General features: G+C 44.9%; 1 protein-coding gene across 4 annotated transcripts in view; it reads left to right on the top strand.

Moving 5' to 3' along the window:
- Positions 1 to 20,531, top strand: part of CYYR1 (cysteine and tyrosine rich 1) — a 341,901-nt gene that overhangs the window by 190,833 nt on the left and 130,537 nt on the right. Inside the window, exons 1-2 of one of the 4 annotated variants that reach the window (XM_063956386.1) lie at positions 3,546 to 3,727; positions 4,327 to 4,439. The exons of the other annotated variants lie outside the window; for them this stretch is intronic. The gene's annotated coding sequence lies outside the window, so the exon portion shown is untranslated. Of the gene's footprint in view, positions 1 to 3,545; positions 3,728 to 4,326; positions 4,440 to 20,531 lie in introns of those variants that run through there. 4 annotated transcript variants of the gene reach the window in all.

The raw sequence follows: 20,531 nt of genomic DNA, 5'->3' as shown, positions 1-20,531 counted from the left end.
GGAAGGAAGGGTTTCCTAAGACTCCTGGATCCCTACAGAGACCTTGGCAATTTGTATACACCTCTGCTCATCGTCCCTGGCTTCAGATTACAAAGTAGCTATGGACAACCTATAGTCACTTTGGCTGTTTATTTCGTCACACGATAATAAATATCAGATAAGTTGGCAAATGGACCAAGCCCTGTGTTTGCATTCATAGAATTACCCAAAGATCAAAGATGATTAGTTTACCTGTTTTTCCTTCTTAGTTACGGGAGTAATGTGATAATTGAATTAACGCAACCATTGGTTTTAGTAGCCTTATTCTGATATGCTTTATAAGGGGAAGTAACCGGAGGGCATTCTTTTTCCCGATTTGCAAAGTGAAAGGATGAACCTGAAGTCTGAAACCCTGTATTGCCAGGAAATGTAAGGGACACATCACATAAGTTCAAACATTCCCAACTCTCTTCTCCCTTAAACCTAGACCTTGTGTTTGCCAATTTGACACATATCGAGTAATTTGATTGTTGCTCTGTTTAGACACCCGTTAGCTGCGGGAGTTTCATTTTTTTCTCGCAGCCTCCTGTGGTGCGAGTAAAAATGTGTGCACAGTCCGTGCTTTAGGCACCCAAACTCTGCTATTCTTTTCCAAACCCTTTCTATTTGGGCGTGCATAAAGCAACGAGCACCTGATCAGAGCAACAATTGAATTGCTCTGATGGGCACCCATTACTTTGGGTACCCAAAAAACATTTGAATCACCTCCATAGTTTGGCTTTATATCTCCTGCACATCAATATGCCAACAGTATTGGTATAAGTGCATGGGCCTCTACAAGGGGATCGGTATGAAATACCTACAATCAAAATCCCGACGGTCGAAATCCCGACAACAATTGACCGACGGTCAAAATCCCGACAAGGTCAAAATCCCGGCAAGGTCCAAATCCTGACATGGACAAAATACCGACATTTAAAATACCGACATGTAAAATGTTGACAGGTCAACATGCCGACATGAGTTTTCATTGTTTTTTTATGTGTGTTGACATAGGTCGACATGGACACCATATAAGTGTACCGCGTCCCCTAGCAGCTTCGGGCACAGTGGCTCGCTGCGCTCGGCATACTCGTATATTCCCCCTCCAGGTCCACTGGGATGGTAAAGTATGAACGAGTCGGTTTCAATGAAAAAATCATGAAAAACTCATGTCAGCATTTTGACCTGTCGACATTTTACATGTCGGTATTTTTACTTTGTCGGTATTTTAAATGTCTGTATTTTGTCCAGGGCCAATATTTACTAATATTCGTGTTTGAGTCGGTTTGTGTAGTGTTTAAACTCGTTTTGTATCGGGTGCATTTTCATGCAACTTTTTGAATCCATATACGCAAAGTTACGAAGCAGTCGACTTTATGGTTTTCGTGTTTTCCGATGTCGATGCCAGCCGGGTTTTTTTGGCACATTTACGGCCGTCATTGTCGTTTGCGTACGTGTTTTTGTTGTATTTGCTGTTTTTTTTCCTAAGTTAAACGCGGCCGGGTTTTTTTTTCCCGCTGCCGCATTTTCACTTTCAGTTTAGATTTTCATCCCCGTTCGTGATTGGTTGTGTTTCAGATGGTAGGAGTGTCTGTGCGCAACCATATAAATACGCCCCAAACCGTCCGCACCTCGTGGGTTTAGTTAGTGGTGAGGAGGAGGGAGGTTGTGCTGTGGAAGTAGGTGAATTTGTGGTTTGGTGAGGAGTGTTGGTAGCGATTTCTGAGTGTGGTATTGTGTTTGAAAGTCGTCTTGTCATTCTTGTTGTCTTGTATTTTGTGGTTTTGTCTCATTTTTAGTCCAAGTTATTTTTCTTTATAGTCCCTTGTCAGTGTTTGTGTTTGTGTGTGTGGGTGTGGGTGTGTGTGTGAGTTGTGTAGTGGTAGTGGAGGAGTGTGTTGTTTGTCTTTTTTTTTTCCTGTGTTAACTGTTTACACACACAATTATGTGTGACTCAGAGGTGGAGGGTGTGAATGAGGGGGAGGAGGTTGGTCAGGTGGAGGAGGTGAGTGTTAGTGAGGTTAGTGAGGTGGAGGAGGTGGGTGAGGTTGCTGCAGCAGCCTCAAGTGATAGTGACAGTCAGAGTGCTCCGCAGCCACGCACCACTACTAAGACTGGGCGGAATGTAAAGTTTAGTTTTGCTGAAAATGTGGCATTGGTGCGTGAGCTGATGAAGTATCAGAGGCAGCTATTTGGCCCTGAGTCCGCCAAGGTGCCAACACGGAGGAAGACGGTGTTGTGGGCGAAAGTTGTTGCTGCTGTCAATAGTGAGGGGGTGGTCAAGCGGATGGAGGACACGTGCCGCAAACGGTACTATGACATAAAGCGACGTGTCAAGTCCAAAATGGCCAAGGAGGCCAAGTCGGCTCGGAAAACCGGTGGTGGGCAGCCCTATATTGCAAGTTATCTGGAGTATGAGGAGCCCATGCGGAGTGTAATCCCTCCAGAAGTTGTCTCTGCAACCCATGTCCGGGATTCAGATAGGCCCAGGAAGAATGGTGAGCATGTGTTTTTGCATTTACATTCTATGCTTTTTTTTTTTTAAATGTGTGTCATGTGATGTTGCATATGACTCCCATCTTCAAGTGTGTGTCAGCAAATACATTGTTTTGGTTAATGTTTTATACAAAAGCCAATGTAACATCTTACTTTATTGTATGTCATGTGTTTTTCTGACAGATATTTTGCATGTGTAGTTTGGACTTGGTGTGTCTCTGAATTGTCCTGCAATAATGTTTTCCTTTTGGGCATTTTATTTTTAGAAATTGTGACTATGTTTTATATTTAAGTGATCCATGTGCAATTTTTTAAAAACAGTGGTTGTCATGTTAGAGGCTGGAGTACTGGAAAGTGGTTTGGAAACCACTTACATGTGTAATGTCATCTTTAGATAATGTTAATTATTTATTTTTAAAAACAATTTTTATTTTTTTTGCTTGTATTTGTACCGTGACACCACACTGCAGTGTAATTTTTTTTATAAATTGCTGCATTTTGTTTTTGCTCATATAGTGGTAATGTGTCTTTGGAGTGCCACATCACAGAGCAAATTATATATTGCATCTGTAATATTTTTCAAACCAATACAAAATGAAGTTGTGTGTGTGTGGTTTTTTTTTTAAATCTTTTCTTGAACTTGTGGCCTATGTCAGTGTCCTGTACATGTTTTCCTGTGTTGATGTTGCCATAGTGCATATGTGTTTTGGTCATTTTTTTTTTTTTTTAATTTCTGGTCCTTTTGTTTGTTTTAATTAAAAACCAAGCATTTCTAAAAGAATAAATGTTTATAAGCATAATGGGTGGATGTATACACAATAGCATGATTTTTTTTTTTTTTTTATACAGTGTCTGAAAAAAGCAGTACTACTCGTCGGCCAGTAACTCCTATCACATCAGATGATGATGACGCTGCGGAAGCAGGTAAAGTGTCCATTGTAGTATAGGGTATGCTTGTAAAGGAATGGGCATAACAAAATTGCACTTTCATTAAAAGGTCCATCAAAAGAAGTATGGAGCAGCAGAAGTGGCACTTCTGTAAGACATCACCACAAAAAACCTGTGGCCGAAAAGAAAGCAAGGTCGTATGTCCCGGCACAAACACAGCAGGCTACCCCGCCACGAAGATTATCGTCCGTATGTTCTGTACCCCCACTCCAAATTTTGGACACACCTCCAAGACGTCATCCACACTCCCCTCATCTTGATTGTGAGTATCAAACTGAAAAAAATGTGTTAAATGTCAGAACATAATCAAAATCAGTCATAACCGCATAAGTCAAAACACATCAAAAACTGAAATACTTACCGCAGTAAGTAAAAGCTGAAATGGAATCCAAGCTAAATGGCCTTGTCCACATCCAGTAAAGATATGTATGTCCACTTGAGCCATACAGTATGACATTGGGTGTAAGATGCTGCAACAAAAAAGCATGTTGGTTTGTTTGCAAAAAGTAAGGTTGTTTTTCCATATTTACATGTGTGCTTGAGGTAACATTGCAAAATACATATAAAAACATTACTATGTTTGTTTGGACAAAGCTATAAGGTAACACATTATGTATTCCAATGTGTTTTTATGGTGGAGTATGTGTGAGCTACAATAAAAATAAAGTGTTTGCTTTCCCAATTAAGTAACCAGACACATTTGCCTCAAACAGGCATATGTATGTATTTAAGCTATGAGTGATGATGTTGCTAGCCAGAATAGTTGAAAGCAACAGTGAATGACATGTGTTCCATGTGTAGTGTATTTTAAACATTTCACAAACATATGGATAGCTAACGGAGATTTGTTTAACATTTCAGCTTCGAGTCCTGGGAACAGCATCCCTCTGCAACAACACCAACACAGTGACATGGAGGAGACAAACATCTTAGAAATGCAGCCATTAATGCAAGGAATGAGTCCCCCAGCACCAGTGAGTACACCACCACAGCAAAGCACACCACCACCACAACACAGCCCAACAACACCAGGAACACAAGGCCCTGATCAGGTGTTTTGGACTATTTGGGCTAGACAGCAGGCCACTAATGAAGATTGCCTGCGTAAGCAGACACAAATGTTTGCAAGCCTACCATCTCACCTCAGAAGAATATCAAGAAATCTGAGTAGACAAAATGAACAAACAACCAGAATAGGCAATACCATGGAACTCATGCATACAGACATTACACAGGTCATGGGCAACTTACAGCACATAATGGAAGAACAGCACACACAACAGCAAAGTTATATGAGCATTTTTCAAAACAATCAAAAGATTAATGAAAGTTTATTCCGAATAGTAGACAATCAAAATGCTGCTACACGTGAACTCAATGCCACCCTCACTAACCTGAATGAAACACTCAGATGCATGCACCAACAGCAAACTAGCAGCAGTTCTGGTACGACTACTCCAAATATCACGCCAGTCTCATCACCACCAAGACAGTCCACCAGAGCACGACAACATGACAGTGCTAAAGGCAAAGGGCAGGACAAGCAGCCACCCAAAAAAACGTGAAAAAAAACAAGTTAGACATTTGTGATAAGTCACTCAAAATAGTTAGCAAGTGTTTTTGTTGCTAAAATAATATAACACTTAGCTCCTTGACCCTTTTTTCAACATCATTAATTATAAGTGGGCCAAAAAAAACACATAAATTTAGTATGCACATTTATTCATTACCATTTATTTTTGGTATTGGAGGAGGAAAATGTTGATGGAGCCACACATACATGTTAGCAGGAAGTAAACTGACCACTTGATTTTTTCTAATCATTACTCTTTCTAGATTCCAATCATTCCCTTTGCCTGCAGATACAATAATTGCCAGCCAGGCAGAATGTCTTTAGCAGGAAGTAAACTGACCACTTGATTTTTTTTCTAATCATTACTCTTTCTAGATTCCAATCATTCTCTTTGTCTGCAGATACAATAATTGCCGGCCAGGCAGAATGTCTTTAGCAGGAAGTAAGCTGACCACTTGATTTTTTTCTAATCATTACTCTTTCTAGATTCCAATCATTCTCTTTGCCTGCAGATACAATAATTGCCAGCCAGGCAGAATGTCTTTAGCAGGAAGTAAACTGACCACTTGATTTTTTTCTAATCATTACTCTTTCTAGATTCCAATCATTCTCTTTGCCTGCAGATACAATAATTGCCAGCCAGGCAGAATGTCTTTAGCAGGAAGTAAACTGACCACTTGATTTTTTTTCTAATCATTACTCTTTCTAGATTCCAATCATTCTCTTTGCCTGCAGACAATCCAAATTACAATGTTAGTGATACATATCTTAGCTATCTTATCTATACAACATTACAAGAAGAACACAATTGAGTTGCATAAAAAGCTTGTAATATGTTGCCTTTGTTTTGTTTGAAAAACATTGTCCAAATGAATGTCAGTATTGTTGGGACATGTTTGTGTGTGTTAAAAATTATTAAGAATGTTTTTACACGTGATGCTGAAACAAACAAATATGTAATTTTACAACAAAAAACACAAACTGTGTATAATAATGTATATGTGTGGCAAACTGTGTATTTACTTACACATCATCAAGTTTACAGCATCAAACATTAGGAAATAAATTATTCCTGATTACAGTAAGTTTGTGAGTCTTAAATATGATGGTGCATCACACATAGGGACACATGTATTCCTCAAGGCTAACATATTATATGTTGAGGAGTGTTTTTTGGGAACACAGGTTCTCAAACTCGGCCCTCAGGAACCCACACAGTGCATGTTTTGCAGGTCTCCTCACAGAATCACAAGTGACATAATTAGCTCCACCTGTGAACCTTTTAACATATATCTGTGAGTAATTCATACACCTGTGCTTCTACTGGGTTATGTGAAAAACATGCACTGTGTGTGGTCCTGAGGGCCGAGTTTGTGAACCTGTGCATTAGGACGTTACACACAATGATAAAGTGAAATACTAAATGGATGATGTGGGCTTGTAAGAAATTAGCACTGCAAGTTTACGATCACTTATCCAGACTTAATGCATGCCACTCATAATCTGTTGTTTTGAGATTAAAAATACACACAATACACATGCGACATTTGTTTTTCATATAGCGAGGGTATGTTTGTATGTGTCAAGGAGACAGACACATTCTGAGTAATGGTTTTTGGTTAAAAAGGCAAAACATCTATTTATGATTACACAACAAATGAAATAAGCAAACCAAGCTTACCTTAGAAATAGTGATTGATGATCTGTTGCCTTACCTGCCTCCCTACATCAGTACTCCAAGTATCACCAGATGTCTCGAATTCCTCTGCTTGCTGGCTGCTTTCTTCCTCCTCCTCCTCCTCCTCCTCCTCCTCCTCAACATGTGGCAGATGTTGTTGCAAACACATGTTATGAAGAAAGCAGCAGCAGAACACAATTTGAGTCACCTTGGAGGGACTATACAACAAAAGGCCACCAGACTTATCCAGACACCGAAACCTAGATTTCAGCACACCAAAACATCTTTCTACCACATTCCGCGTGGACTTATGTGCATGATTGTAATTGTGTTCAGCAGGGGTATCAGGTCGGGACAATGGAGTTAGAAGCCAAGAGAAACAGCCATATCCTCCATCACCTAAAAGACAGATATAGTAACGTGATTCATGTTAAGATACAGCAACACATAAGTAACACACTGTGGGGCAGATGTATTAACCTGTAGAAGGCATAAGGAAGTGAAAAACCTATGATATGTGCAAGGTAATAAAGGCAGCAGACAATCTGTTCCTAAATGTTAATTTACATATTGGAGCTGATTGGCTGGTGCCTTTATCACCTTGCACAGATCACTGGTTTCACACTTCCTTATGCCTTCTACAGGTTAATACATCTACCCCTGTATTTGTACAAAGTATACGCAGCCTACACATATCAAATTACATACCCAGCAGCCATCCATCTGGCATTTGACTGTCCTCAAACTTATCAAAGAGGGATGACTGACTGAGGATGAAGGAGTCATGGCAGCCCCCTGGGTAACCAGCAACAACACTCATTATTTTGAGATTTGCATCACAAACCACCTGCACATTTGTGGAGTGTTCGAAATGGCGGTTTGTATATATGTGCTGCCTGCCCCTAGGTGGTCTCAGCTGAATGTGTGTGCAATCTATGGCTCCAAGCACATTGGGCATGCCAGCCAGCTCATAGAAATCTACCCTGACGGCATGCCACTGAGACTCCTGGGTAGGGAAGCAGATTGAGGCCTCGATGTGGGGCTGCAAAACAGCCAACACCTGTGTGTACATTTTAAAAAACAATAAACATGAGATTTTAGGACAGAACTGGCCACCGAGAAATTAAAACAAACACAAAACAGAAGAGGTAGTTAGGTATACATCACCTGTGTTAAGATTCTGGAAAATGAGGGCTGTGAGATTCCTATGACATCCCCAGACACAGCCTGAAAGCTGCCAGTAGCCAGAAAGTGCAACACAGCCAGGAGTTTGTGCAGGCCTGAGACAGGGCGAGAGCGTGCTGTCTCAGGGTCTAGGCCCAGTTTGACAAGGTCATACAGACGGAAAATGTTGTTACGATTTAGACGGAACATCTGTATGACCTTATCATCGGACAATGCGTTCAAGTTTAAACGCCCCCTAAAAGAACGAGGCCTGCGCAGCCTCCGCAGAACTTGTACAACCTGCTGACCATGTTCAGTTTCTTGGCCCTGGGTACTTACAGGCTGATGTCTGAGTCTGAAGAATCCCACAGCACACAAAAGATCACTGGCCCACAGTCCTGCTGCCATTTCTGAGTGTAGGTGTATTGAAATGGGCCTAACATCCTTTTATAGGCATCCTAATTCAGGTGTGAGTGATTTTTTATTTGCAACACATGTAAACACGACTGAAAAAAGCAGGTCTATTTTTTTGCCGCTTTTTTTAACGAATCGCAGAAAAATACAACCGCATTTGAGCACTCAGAGACTAACACCCAAACACGAATGAATAGTGAATTCCCGTATTCTATGAAATAACAGCCGCGTTTGACCGATGGTCTATTCATTCGTATTTCGGAACGTTGTCATTCAAACCATTACGAATAGACCAGACACTGCCGAGATTGGTGCTTAGTGAATTCCTGGATTGGGACTTAGAAAAAAAAATACAAATCGGCCAAACTCGGATTTTTAGTAAATACTGGCCCATGTCGGGATTTTGACCTTGTCGGGATTTTGATTGTCGATAAATTGACTGCATCCCTCTACAAGGGTGTGGGTCAATGGATCAACAATATTAATGGCCGAAATGCATTAAGTCAACATGCATTATGTCGGCAGGTACAAAAGTCAACATGTACAAAATGTCGACAGGTAAAAGGTCGAAAGATACAAAGGGTCGATATGACAATGGGTGACACAAATGGTCAACACAAGTTTTTCGAGTCAAATCTTGTATATATAATGTTATGTGTCCACAATCAGTACAAAGGGTTACTAATCACAATACATGTCCATGTGAAAAGTAAATCAAGCAAATGTTGAAGAAACGTGAAACACCCCAAAACATGTGTTGTCCATTTATGTATTGACCATTGTCATGTTGACCTTTAGCGGTCGACCTTTCAACTGTTGACCTTTTGTACCTGTTGACCTAATGTATGTCAACCATATGGCATCAACCAATTGAATGTTGACCAATACATTGTCGACCTATCATCCAGATAACCCCCTACAACCAGTGGTTCTCTAATTCCTCTCACCGCTGGGAAAGTAGTATCTAGATTCTCTGAAAAGAAAGGGATTTCAAGTAACAAGTTCAAACGGTCATGTAACCAAGCTAGGTGGGTAGGGTGGGCCAGGGATTGTGACTCGCCCAGTGAGAGGTGCTTGGTTATTTAACCAAGCTGGGTGGGTAGGGCAAGCCAGGACTTGTGACTGGCCTACTGGGAGATGCTTGGTCATGTAGCCAAGCTGGTTGGGTAGGGTGAGTCAAGGTTTGTGAATGGCTCAATGGGAGATGCTTGGTCATGTAACCAAGCTGGGTAGGGCGAGCCAAGACTTGTGACTGGCCTACTAGGAGATGCTTGGTCATGTAGCCAAGCTGGTTGGGTAGGGTGAGTCAAGGTTTGTGAATGGCTCAGTGGGAGATGCTTTGTCATGTAACCAAGCTGGGTGGGTAGGGTGAGCCAGAACTTGTGACCGGCTCAGTGGGAGATGCTTGGTCGTGTAACCAAGCTGGGTGGGTAGGGTGAGTCAGGACTTGTGACTGGCCCAGTAGGAGATGCTTGGTCATGTAACCAAGCTGGTTGGGTAGGGTGAGTCAGGGCTTGTGACTGGCCCAGTGGGAGATGCTTGGTCATGTAACCAAGCTGGGTGGGTAGGGTGAGTCAGGGCTTGAGACTGGTCCAGTGGGAGATGCTTGGTCATTTAACCATGCTGGTGGGTATGGTGAGCCAGGGTTTGTGACTGGCCCAGTGGGAGATGCTTGGTCATGTAACCAGACTGGGTGGGTAGGGTGAGTAAGGGCTTGTGACTGGCCCAGTGGGAGGTGCTTGGTCATGTAACCATGCTGGGTGGGTAGGGTGAGCCAGGGCTTGTGACTGGCCCAGTGGGAGATGCTTGGTCATGTAACCAAGCTGGGTGGGTAGGGTGAGCCAGGGCTTGTGACTGGCCCAGTGGGAGGTGCTTGGTCATGTAACCAAGCTGGGTGGGTAGGGTGAGCCAGGGATTGTGACTAGCCCAGTGAGAGATAGTTGGTCATGTAACCAAGCTAGGTGGGTAGGGTGAGTCAAGGCTTGTGACAGGTGACAGGTTCTTGAAAACCACCACCTGATAGACAGACCTGCCCTAAAATGAACAATATAGAAGTTATCATATCTACCTATACTGTATAATATCTGCTTAAAGTTGCACTACCTAGCTAAATATTTTCTGAATGGAGACGAAGCCCATTTCTCTAATACAGAAGGAAATTAATTTTGTAAACAAACATTAATTAGCAGACAGGGGGGTAAATTTACTAACATTCGTAATTTTCGGAAAAAGGTCAAAGTTCAATCACGAATGACATCGAAAGTGTAAAACTGCAACTTTTTGAATTTATTACGACTAATTTACTAAGCTGCCGTATTCGGGTTTTTCTTTTCTTCCGATGTCGATGTCATTCGTGTTTTTTTTTTGTTTTTTACGGCAGTGATTAGCAAAACACTGCCGACTTTTTTTACAATTAATCTCGGCCGGATCTGTGTGATCCGTGCTGGGGTTCTTTTTTTTTTTTTTTTTAATTAAACACTGTAAAATCGTAAAAAAAAATTGCATGGGGTCCCCCCTCCTAAGCATAACCAGCCTCGGGCTCTTTGAGCCGATCCTGGTTGCAAAAATATGGGGGGAAAAATGACAGGGGTTCCCCCATATTTAAGCAACCAGCATCGGGCTCTGCGCCTGGTCCTGGTTCCAAAAATACGGGGGACAAAAAGAGTAGGGGTCCCCCGTATTTTTAAAACCAGCACCGGGCTCCACTAGCTGGACAGATAATGCCACAGCCGGGGGTCACTTTTATATAGTGCCCTGCGGCCGTGGCATCAAAAATCCAACTAGTCACCCCTGGCCGGGGTACCCTGGGGGAGTGGGGACCCCTTCAATCAAGGGGTCCCCCCCCCCCAGCCACCCAAGGGCCAGGGGTGAAGCCCGAGGCTGTCCCCCCCCATCCAATGGGCTGCGGATGGGGGGGCTGATAGCCTTTGATGTAAATGAAAAGATATTGTTTTTAGTAGCAGTACTACAAGTCCCAGCAAGCCTCCCCCGCATGCTGGTACTTGGAGAACCACAAGTACCAGCATGCGGCGGAAAAACGGGCCCGCTGGTACCTGTAGTACTACTACTAAAAAAATACCCCAAAAAACACAAAACACACACCGTGAAAGTATAATTTTATTACATACATACACACATACATACATACTTACCTTATGTTCCCACGCAGGTCGGTCCTCTTCTCCAGTAGAATCCAAGGGGTACCTGTTGAAGAAATTATACTCACGAGATCCAGGGGTCCAGGGTCCTCGGGGAATCCAGGTGTAATCCACGTACTTGAATAAAAAAACAAAACGCAGAGCCGAGCCACGAACTGAAAGGGGACCCATGTTTGCACATGGGTCACCTTTCCCCGAATGCCAGAAACCCACTCTGACTTCTGTCTAAGTGGGTTTCTTCAGCCAATCAGGGAGCGCCACGTTGTAGCACTCTCCTGATCGGCTGTGTGCTCCTGTCCTAACTGACAGGCGGCACACGGCAGTGTTACAATGTAGCGCCTATGCGCTACATTGTAACCAATGCTGGGAACTTTCTGCCCTGCGGTTGACCTAAAGTGACGTCACCGCTGAGCAGAAAGTTCCCAGCATTGGTTACAATGTAGCGCATAGGCGCTACATTGTAACACTGCCGTGTGCCGCCTGTCACTCAGTACAGGAGCACACAGCCGATCAGGAGAGTGCTACAACGTGGCACTCCCTGATTGGCTGAAGAAACCCACTTAGACATCAGTCAGAGTGGGTTTCTGGCAGTCGGAAAAAGGGGATCCATGTGCAAACATGGGTCCCCTTTTAGTGCGTGGCTCGGGTGTCCGTTTTGTTATTTTATTCAAGTACGTGGATTACACCTGGATTCCCCGAGGACCCTGGACCCCTGGATCTCGTGAGTATAATTTCTTCAACAGGTACCCCTTGGATTCTACTGGAGAAGAGGACCGACCTGCGTGGGAACATAAGGTAAGTATGTATGTATGTGTGTATGTATGTAATAAAATTATACTTTCACGGTGTGTGTGTTTTGTGTTTTTTGGGGTATTTTTTTAGTAGTAGTACTACAGGTACCAGCGGGCCCGTTTTTCCGCCGCATGCTGGTACTTGTGGTTCTCCAAGTACCAGCATGCGGGGGAGGCTTGCTGGGACTTGTAGTACTGCTACTAAAAACAATATCTTTTCATTTACATCAAAGGCTATCAGCCCCCCCATCCGCAGCCCATTGGATGGGGGGGGACAGCCTCGGGCTTCACCCCTGGCCCTTGGGTGGCTGAGGGGGGGGACCCCTTGATTGAAGGGGTCCCCACTCCCCCAGGGTACCCCGGCCAGGGGTGACTAGTTGGATTTTTGATGCCACGGCCGCAGGGCACTATATAAAAGTGACCCCCGGCTGTGGCATTATCTGTCCAGCTAGTGGAGCCCGGTGCTGGTTTTAAAAATACGGGGGACCCCTACTCTTTTTGTCCCCCGTATTTTTGGAACCAGGACCAGGCGCAGAGCCCGATGCTGGTTGCTTAAATATGGGGGAACCCCTGTCAATTTTTTCCCCATATTTCTGCAACCAGGATCGGCTCAAAGAGCCCGAGGCTGGTTATGCTTAGGAGGGGGGACCCCACGCAATTTTTTTTTTAAATTTTACAGTGTTTAATTAAAAAAAAAAAAAAAATGAAAAATAATTGAAAAATAAGCACTTTCCCACCCCTTCCCACTGATATACATGCACGGATCTCATGGATCCGTGCATGCCTATCCAATCACGAATAAAAAAGAAAGGTCTGGTTTTTTTTAGCACTTTTTTACGAGTTGTAATTTTTCACGGCAGTGTTTTTTTTTTTTTAGCTTTGCACTTCTTAGTAAATGACCGAGATTCATACTTAAACAGCCGCGTTTTGACCGATGGTGTATTCATTCGTAATTTTTTTCTTGGACTTGCAAAAAATTACGAATGCCCTCATCACTGCCGTGATTTGAGTTTAGTAAATTACCGAGATGACACTTTGATGAAAAAACGGCATCTCGGTCAAAATCGGGAGCTTAGTAAATTTCCCCCAGGGATGGGGTGTATGTGGTGGAAGGACCAATCATAAGCTGCAATATCTTCATTGAATAAAGAGTGGTCCTCACAGGTTGTAAGTGTAACAGGGGAACCCTGGGAAAAATGGCTATACATAGTAGCCCTTAGAGAAATGCCCTTAGCATAGTAGCTACCTTAGGGAAATATTGTTATACTGTATATAGGGGTAATTCAGATTTGATCGCAACAGCAAATTTGTTAGCAGTTGGGCAAAACCATGGCCCTCATTCCGAGTTGTTCGCTCGCTAGCTGCTTTTAGCAGCATTGCACACGCTAGGCCGCCGCCCTCTGGGAGTGTATCTTAGCATAGCAGAATTGCGAATGAAAGATTAGCAAAACTGCTACTAAATAATTCTTTGCAGTTTCTGAGTAGCTCCAGACCTACTCACAGATTGCGATCAGCTCAGTCCGTTTAGTTCCTTGTTTGACGTCACACACACGCCCTGCATTCGGCCAGCCACTCCCCCGTTTCTCCAGACACTCCCGCGTTTTTCCCTGACACGCCTGTGTTTTTTAGCACACTCCCGGAAAACGGTCAGTTACCACCCAGAAACGCCCCTTTCCTGTCAATCATTCACCGATCAGCAGTGCGACTGAAAATATTTGTTCGAACACCAGCAAATCTACTAAGTTTTGCGTTAAATAACCTAGCGCATGCGCTCTGCGTACCATGCGCATGCGCAGTTAGCAACAAATCGCAGCATAGCGAAAATCGGCAACGAGCGAACAACTCGGAATGACCCCCCATGTGCACTGCAGTCTGCAGGTGTGGCAGATATAACATTTGCAGAGAGAGTTAGATTTGGGTGGGTTATTTTGTTTCTGTGCAGGGTAAATACTGGCTGCATTATTTTTACACTGCAATTTAGATTTCATTTTGAACACACCCCACCCAAATCTAGCTCTCTCTGCACATGTTATATCTGCTCCCCCTGCAGTGCACATGGGCCCTCATTCCGAGTTGTTCGCTCGGTAAAAATCTTCGCATCGCAGCGATTTTCCGCTTAATGCGCATGCGCAATGTTCGCACTGCGACTGCGCCAAGTAAATTTGCTATGCACTTAGTAATTTTACTCACGGCTTTTTCATCGTTCTGGCGATCGTAATGTGATTGACAGGAAATGGGTGTTACTGGGCGGAAACAGGCCGTTTTATGGGCGTGTGGGAAAAAACGCTACCGTTTCCGGAAAAAACGCAGGAGTGGCCGGAGAAACGGAGGAGTGTCTGGGCGAACGCTGGGTGTGTTTGTGACGTCAAACCAGGAACGACAAGCACTGAACTGATCGCAGATGCCGAGTAAGTCTGGAGCTACTCAGAAACTGCTACGAGATGTGTAATCGCAATATTGCGAATACATCGTTCGCAATTTTAAGATGCTAAGATTCACTCCCAGTAGGCGGCGGCTTAGCGTGAGTAAATCTGCTAAAATCCGCTTGTGAGCGAACAACTCGGAATGACCTCCATGGTTTTGCCCAACTGCTAACAAATTTGCTGCTGCGATCAACTCTGAATTAGGCCCATTGTAACATAGCCTTACAAAGGGGTCATTCTGACCCATTCGCTCGCTGCGTTTTAACGCAGCAGAGCGAACGGGTCCCTCCTGCGCATGCGCCGGCGCTGTAGTGCGCCGTCGCATGCCAGACGGCAGAAGGCCCTAGCAGGATACGATCGCCTCTGCCTGATTGACAGGCAGAGGCGATCGCTGGGTGGGAGGGGGCGGAACGGCGGTGTTTGCCCGCTGTTTCGTGGGTTTGGTCCGACCAACACAGGCGTGGCCAGATCGAACGGGGGGCGGGCCGCAGCGGCTGGGTGACGTCACACGTAGCCGCTGCGGGCCGGGGGACGATGAGTAGCTCCTGGCCAGCACGCTAAAGCTGCGCTGGCCGGGAGCTACTCTTGCAGTGCAAAGGCATCACCGCTGTGCGATGCCTTTGCACTTCTGCGGGGGGGCCGGCACTGACATGCGGGACGGACTAGCCCTGTGCTGGGCGTCCCCCCGCATGTCAGGGAAGATCGTAGCTGTGCTAAATTTAGCACAGCTACGATCAACTCGGAATGACCCCCAAAGATAGAGAAATAAGGGAAAGCTGTATCAGTGTTGGGGGCAGATGTACTTAGGGGTCTATTCATATTTGTTGCCATGGGCAACTTCTCCACTGGTCTGTTTCTCTACTGTTTCCACTGGTTCATGAATAAACCCCTTTGGGGCAGATGTATTAACAAGGAGAAGGCATAAGGAAGTGATAAACCAGTGATAAGTGCAAGGTGATAAACACACCAGCCAATCAGCTCCAATATGCAAATTGACAGTTAGGAGCTGACTGGCTGATGCGTTTATCTCCTTGCACATATCACTGGTTTATCAATTCCTTATGCCTTCTCCAGGTTAATACATCTGCCCCTTTGTCTTGGAGAGTAATTAATTGGAGAGAGATAAATTACCAGCCAATCAGCTGTCAACTGTCATGTTACAGGCTGTATTTGACAAATGACAGGTGTGAGCTGATTGGTTAGTGTTTTATTTCTCAACACTTTATCAGTCTCCACAGCTTAGTACAATAATACCCAGCTTGCTCCTCAAGGCACACTAACAGCCCAGGTTTTAGTGAAATCCATGCTAGCGCACAGGTGACTAAGGGGTCTATTTACTAAGCCTAAAATGGAGATAATGTGGATGGAGATAAAGTACCAGCCAACCAGCTTCTGTCATTTTTCAAACCCATCCTGTGACATGCCAGTTAGGAGCTGATTGTCTGATACTTTATCCCCGTCCACTTTATCTCCCTCCAAGGCTTAGTAAATAGATCCCTTAATTAGTACCTCAGTTATTTTGATTTAACGCCATCTGTGCTAAAGTGTGGATATGCCTGCACTGTTACCATAGGCGTGTGCACAGGGGTGTCTGGCGCGCACAGGCACCCCCTGATGTCCAGTTGTCCCCCTTCAACAAGTGTGCCAATCGATTCCATGCGAAGTGCCCTGTGGGAAAAATCGTCTGAGCTGCTTGTACAGTGAAGCAGATGATCCGGCAGCCAGGGCATTACTTCACAGTGTCTGGCCGGCCCCTCCTACCAGGCTCAGAGTGGGTTGCGTGTGTCAGCCCAGCCTTCCCCTCTCTTCCTGCTCCTCGGCTGCATCGCTATACTCCCTGAATGCCTGTATCCTGGGCTGGCTTCCTGCTATTCACAGCAATACAATAGAAAGACAGGTAGAGGCTGTGTTTACTGGGGGTAATATGGAGGAGGGTGGTCTGTGTATAATGTAGCATGGGTGTTCTATGGGGGAGCGTAATGTGAATTTTGGCTCATACCATGTGGCGTAATGTGAATTTTGGCTCATACCGTGTGGTGTAATGTGAATTTTGGCTCATACCGTGTGGTGTAATATGAATTTTGGCTCATACCATGTGGCGTAATGTGAATTTCGACTCATCCTGTATGGCATAATGTGAATAAGGGGCACTACTGTCGGTAGCTGGTGAGCATGGGGATATGTGTGACAAATGCTGGTGTCCTGCAGAGGAGAAGGCTGATGGCATAGAATTGGGCAGATGTGTAAATTTTAAACTTTACTTCTGTTATATTAAAACTGAAATGTACAGCCCCCTAAATCTCCCGTATTTTGCAGAGTGGTCAACCCAAAATCAGGGTGTACGTGCTCAGGGGTGCAAGGGGTGGGGGTGTGTGTGTGTGTGTGTGTGTGTGTGTGTGTGTGTGTGTGTGTGTGTGTGTGTGTGTGTGTGTGGGGTGGATACATATGCACCTAGGCCCACCACTCTCTATTTCCGCCACTGGGTCAGGAATAGGTTGGGGAAGTGTAAGCAGTGATATAGGGCGGTGGCAGCTAGGACTCAGGGATATGCCGTAGCGGACAGTCAGTACCGGCACCATTATGTTTCATTTTATTTCTCTGGGGTATATTATATCTACTTTATTATTAGGAACTAGGGAGAAATTGGATTAAGCCATGTGATTTTACTGAGAGAATGTAAAATAGTGATAAACATGTCCCTGGGTGGTGCTAGACACGCCCAAAAGATGGTGCTAGACACGCCCCTTCTGCGGTGCACCCCTAATAAAATTAGCTGCGCACGCCTATGACTGTTACTGTGCCTTGAGGATCGAAGCTGGGAATGCATGGATTAGTACATATGCCCCTTGGACAGATGTTCTATAGTTACCATATAAGTGCACTGAAATTGCTTACAGGGAATTGTTTATTATTATTATCCTTTATTAATATGGCACCACAAGGGTTCCGCAGCGCCCAATTACAGAGTACATAAATAATCAAAACAGGAAAACAGCAACTTACAGTTGAAGACAATGTAGGACAAGTACAGAGTAAATAAACGTAGATACATCAGCAGATGACACTGAAATAAGTGTCAGGTGGCAGAATAATGCAGAATTTGGTGCAGTTAAAGGTTATTAAAGAAAGGAAAGGATAAGCACATGAGGGAAGAGAGCCCTGCTCGTTAGAGTTACATTCTGAAGGTGAGGGGTAGACAGAGACAGACAGGGATGACACAGATGGGGTACATAGAGAGCGTAGAACAGAGGGTTAGGATGAGATTTGTCTGGGTTTGATGAAGAAGTGGGTCTTGAGAGCCCGTTTGAAGTTCTGTAGAGAGGTGGAGAGTCTGAGGGGGAGAGGTACAGAATTCCAGAGAAGTAGTGCAGCACGTGAAAAATCTTGGAGGTAGGAGTGGGAGGAAGTAATCCGTAGGCAGGAGAGTCGGCGTGCATTAGCAGAGCAAAGAGGACGGGTGGGAGTGTAAACAGAGATAAGGTCAGAGATGTAAATGGGAGAGGAATGGGTGAGGGCTTTGCAAGTGAGTATGAGAAGCTTGAAATGGATTCTAAAAGGGAAGGGAAGCCAGTGAAGTGCTTTTAGGAGAGGGGAGGAGGACGTAGTGCGTTTGGTGAGGAAGATGAGCCGGGCAGCAGCATTGAGGATAGATTGGAGTGGAGAGATGTATTTGTCAAGGATACCAGTCAGGAGCAGATTACAGTAGTCCAGTCTGGAGATGATGAGTAAGTGGATAAGGGTCTTAGTAACATCTTGGGTCAGAAAGGGTCTGATCCTGGAAATATTTTTTATATGAAAACGGCAGGTTTGTGAGAGGTGCTGAATGTGTGGTTTGTAGGAGGGGGAGGAGTCAAGGATTACTCCAGGACAGCGCACTTGGGTGCTAGAAGAGATAGTAGTGTCATCAATATATAATGAAATTGTGGGAGGTGAGGTAGATTTGAGTGTCATCAGCATAGAAGTGGTATTGGAAGTCAAAAGAACTAATGAGCTCACTTAATGAGGACGTATAAAGAGAGAAAAGGAGAGGACCAAGGACAGAACCTTGGGGGACAACTACAGTTCGTGGAAGTGAGGGGGAGGGGGAGTCGTGAAAGGAGACAGAGAATGAATGGTCAGAGAGGTAGGAAGACAGCCAAGAGAGGGCAGTATCATGCAAACCAATGGAGTAAAGGATTTGCAGAAGGAGAGGGTGGTCCACAGTGTCAAAAGCAGCAGATATGTAAAGTAGAATAAGCAGAGAGTAGTGGCCCTTAGATTTGGCAGCATGGAGGTCATTGCAGACTTTTGTTAGAGCAGTTTCAGTGGAGTGAAGAGGGCGGAAACCAGACTGGAGTAGTGGAATAGGTCAAGCAGTGTGTTTGAGGAAAGGAAGGCAGTGAGGTGGTTGTAGACAATTCGCTCAAGGAGTTTGGAGGCAAAAGGGAGATGGGTCAGTAGTTGGAGAAAGTGTTTGGATCAAGAGTAGGTTTTCTAAGAATAGGGGAGACGAGTGCATGCTTGAAGGCAGAGGGGACAGTGCCTGATGAGAGGGAGAGATTGAGAAGGTGAGAAAGATGGGAACAGGCAGAAGGAAAGAGGTAGTGGAGGAGGCGGGAGGGGGGGAGGAATGGATGAGGGTCAAGTGGGGAGGTGGTGAGGGGAGGAGGAATGGATGAGGGCCATGACTTCCTCACCAGATACATGGGAGAAAAATGTCAGAGTTGGTGAGAGGAATGGGAAGTAGTGGTATGGGATGGGAGGAGGCTGGTTGCTGATGGTCTGCTGTGATATGATGTCCTAATGTATGGAGTCAATTTTGGATGTGAAGATGTGAAGTAAGTGGCAAAGTCAAGAGCAGAGCGTGAGGAGGGAAGACGAGGTAGAGGTGGGCAGAGGAGTGAGTTGAGAGTGGTAAAGAGGCGCCGGGGGTTGGAAGACTGGGAGGAGATGAGGTTCTTGAAGTATGACTGTTTAGCGAGGGAAAGGGCATCACTGAAGGATGAGGATATAAGTTTGAAATGGAGGAAGTCTGCCTTAGAGCGTGATTTCCACCAGTGTCTCAGTAGCACGTGAGCATTTTTTAATATATCTGGTGCATTTAGTGTGCCAGGGTTGAGGAGTTAATTTGCGAGGGTGAATAGTGGTTGGTCGAGCGACAGAGTCAAGAGCAGAAGTAAGGTATGCATTGTATATTGAAGTGGCATGTTCAGGGCATGAGAGAGAGAATAGGAGAGAGAATAGAGTCAAACAGGGACGGAATGTGGTGTAAATAGCCTCAATGTCACACTTAGTGATAGTAGCCTTAGAAGGTAGAGATGGGGAAGCAGAGAGAGATAGGTTAAAGGAGAGCAGGTGGTGGTCAGAGAGGGAAAATGGGGACTTGGAGAAATCAGAAATATCACGGCGGTGAGTGAAGACCAGATCCAGTGAGCTCTCGTTCACATGGGAGGATGAGGAGGTCCTCTTGGAGAGACCAAGTGAAGATGTGAGGTTAAGAAGTTTAGAGGCAGGGAATTTTGTGGGGATATCAATAGTGATGTTGAAATCGCCTAGGATAATGGAGGGAATGTCAGAAGAGAGGAAGTGAGGAAGCCAGGATGCAAAGTTGTTTAGGAATTTGGAGGCAGTGCCATCGGGGCGGTAAATGACAGCTACTCTAAGATGGACTGGTTGGAAGAGGCGTATAGCATGGACTTCAAATGTAGGGAATTTAAGGGACGGTACTGGGGGTGTGAGTTGGTAGGAGTAACTAGAAGGTAAAAGGACCCCGACACCACCACCATGGCGAGCCCCAGGCTGGAAGGGGGGGGGGGATGAATTTGAGGCCCCCAGCAGAGAGAGCAGCAGGAGAAATAGTTTCAGAGGGAGTGATCCAGGTTTCAG

Source organism: Pseudophryne corroboree, chromosome 2 (assembly GCF_028390025.1).
Source record: "Pseudophryne corroboree isolate aPseCor3 chromosome 2, aPseCor3.hap2, whole genome shotgun sequence".
NCBI lineage: Eukaryota > Metazoa > Chordata > Amphibia > Anura > Myobatrachidae > Pseudophryne > Pseudophryne corroboree.
This window is presented reverse-complemented; position numbering and strand designations above follow the sequence as displayed.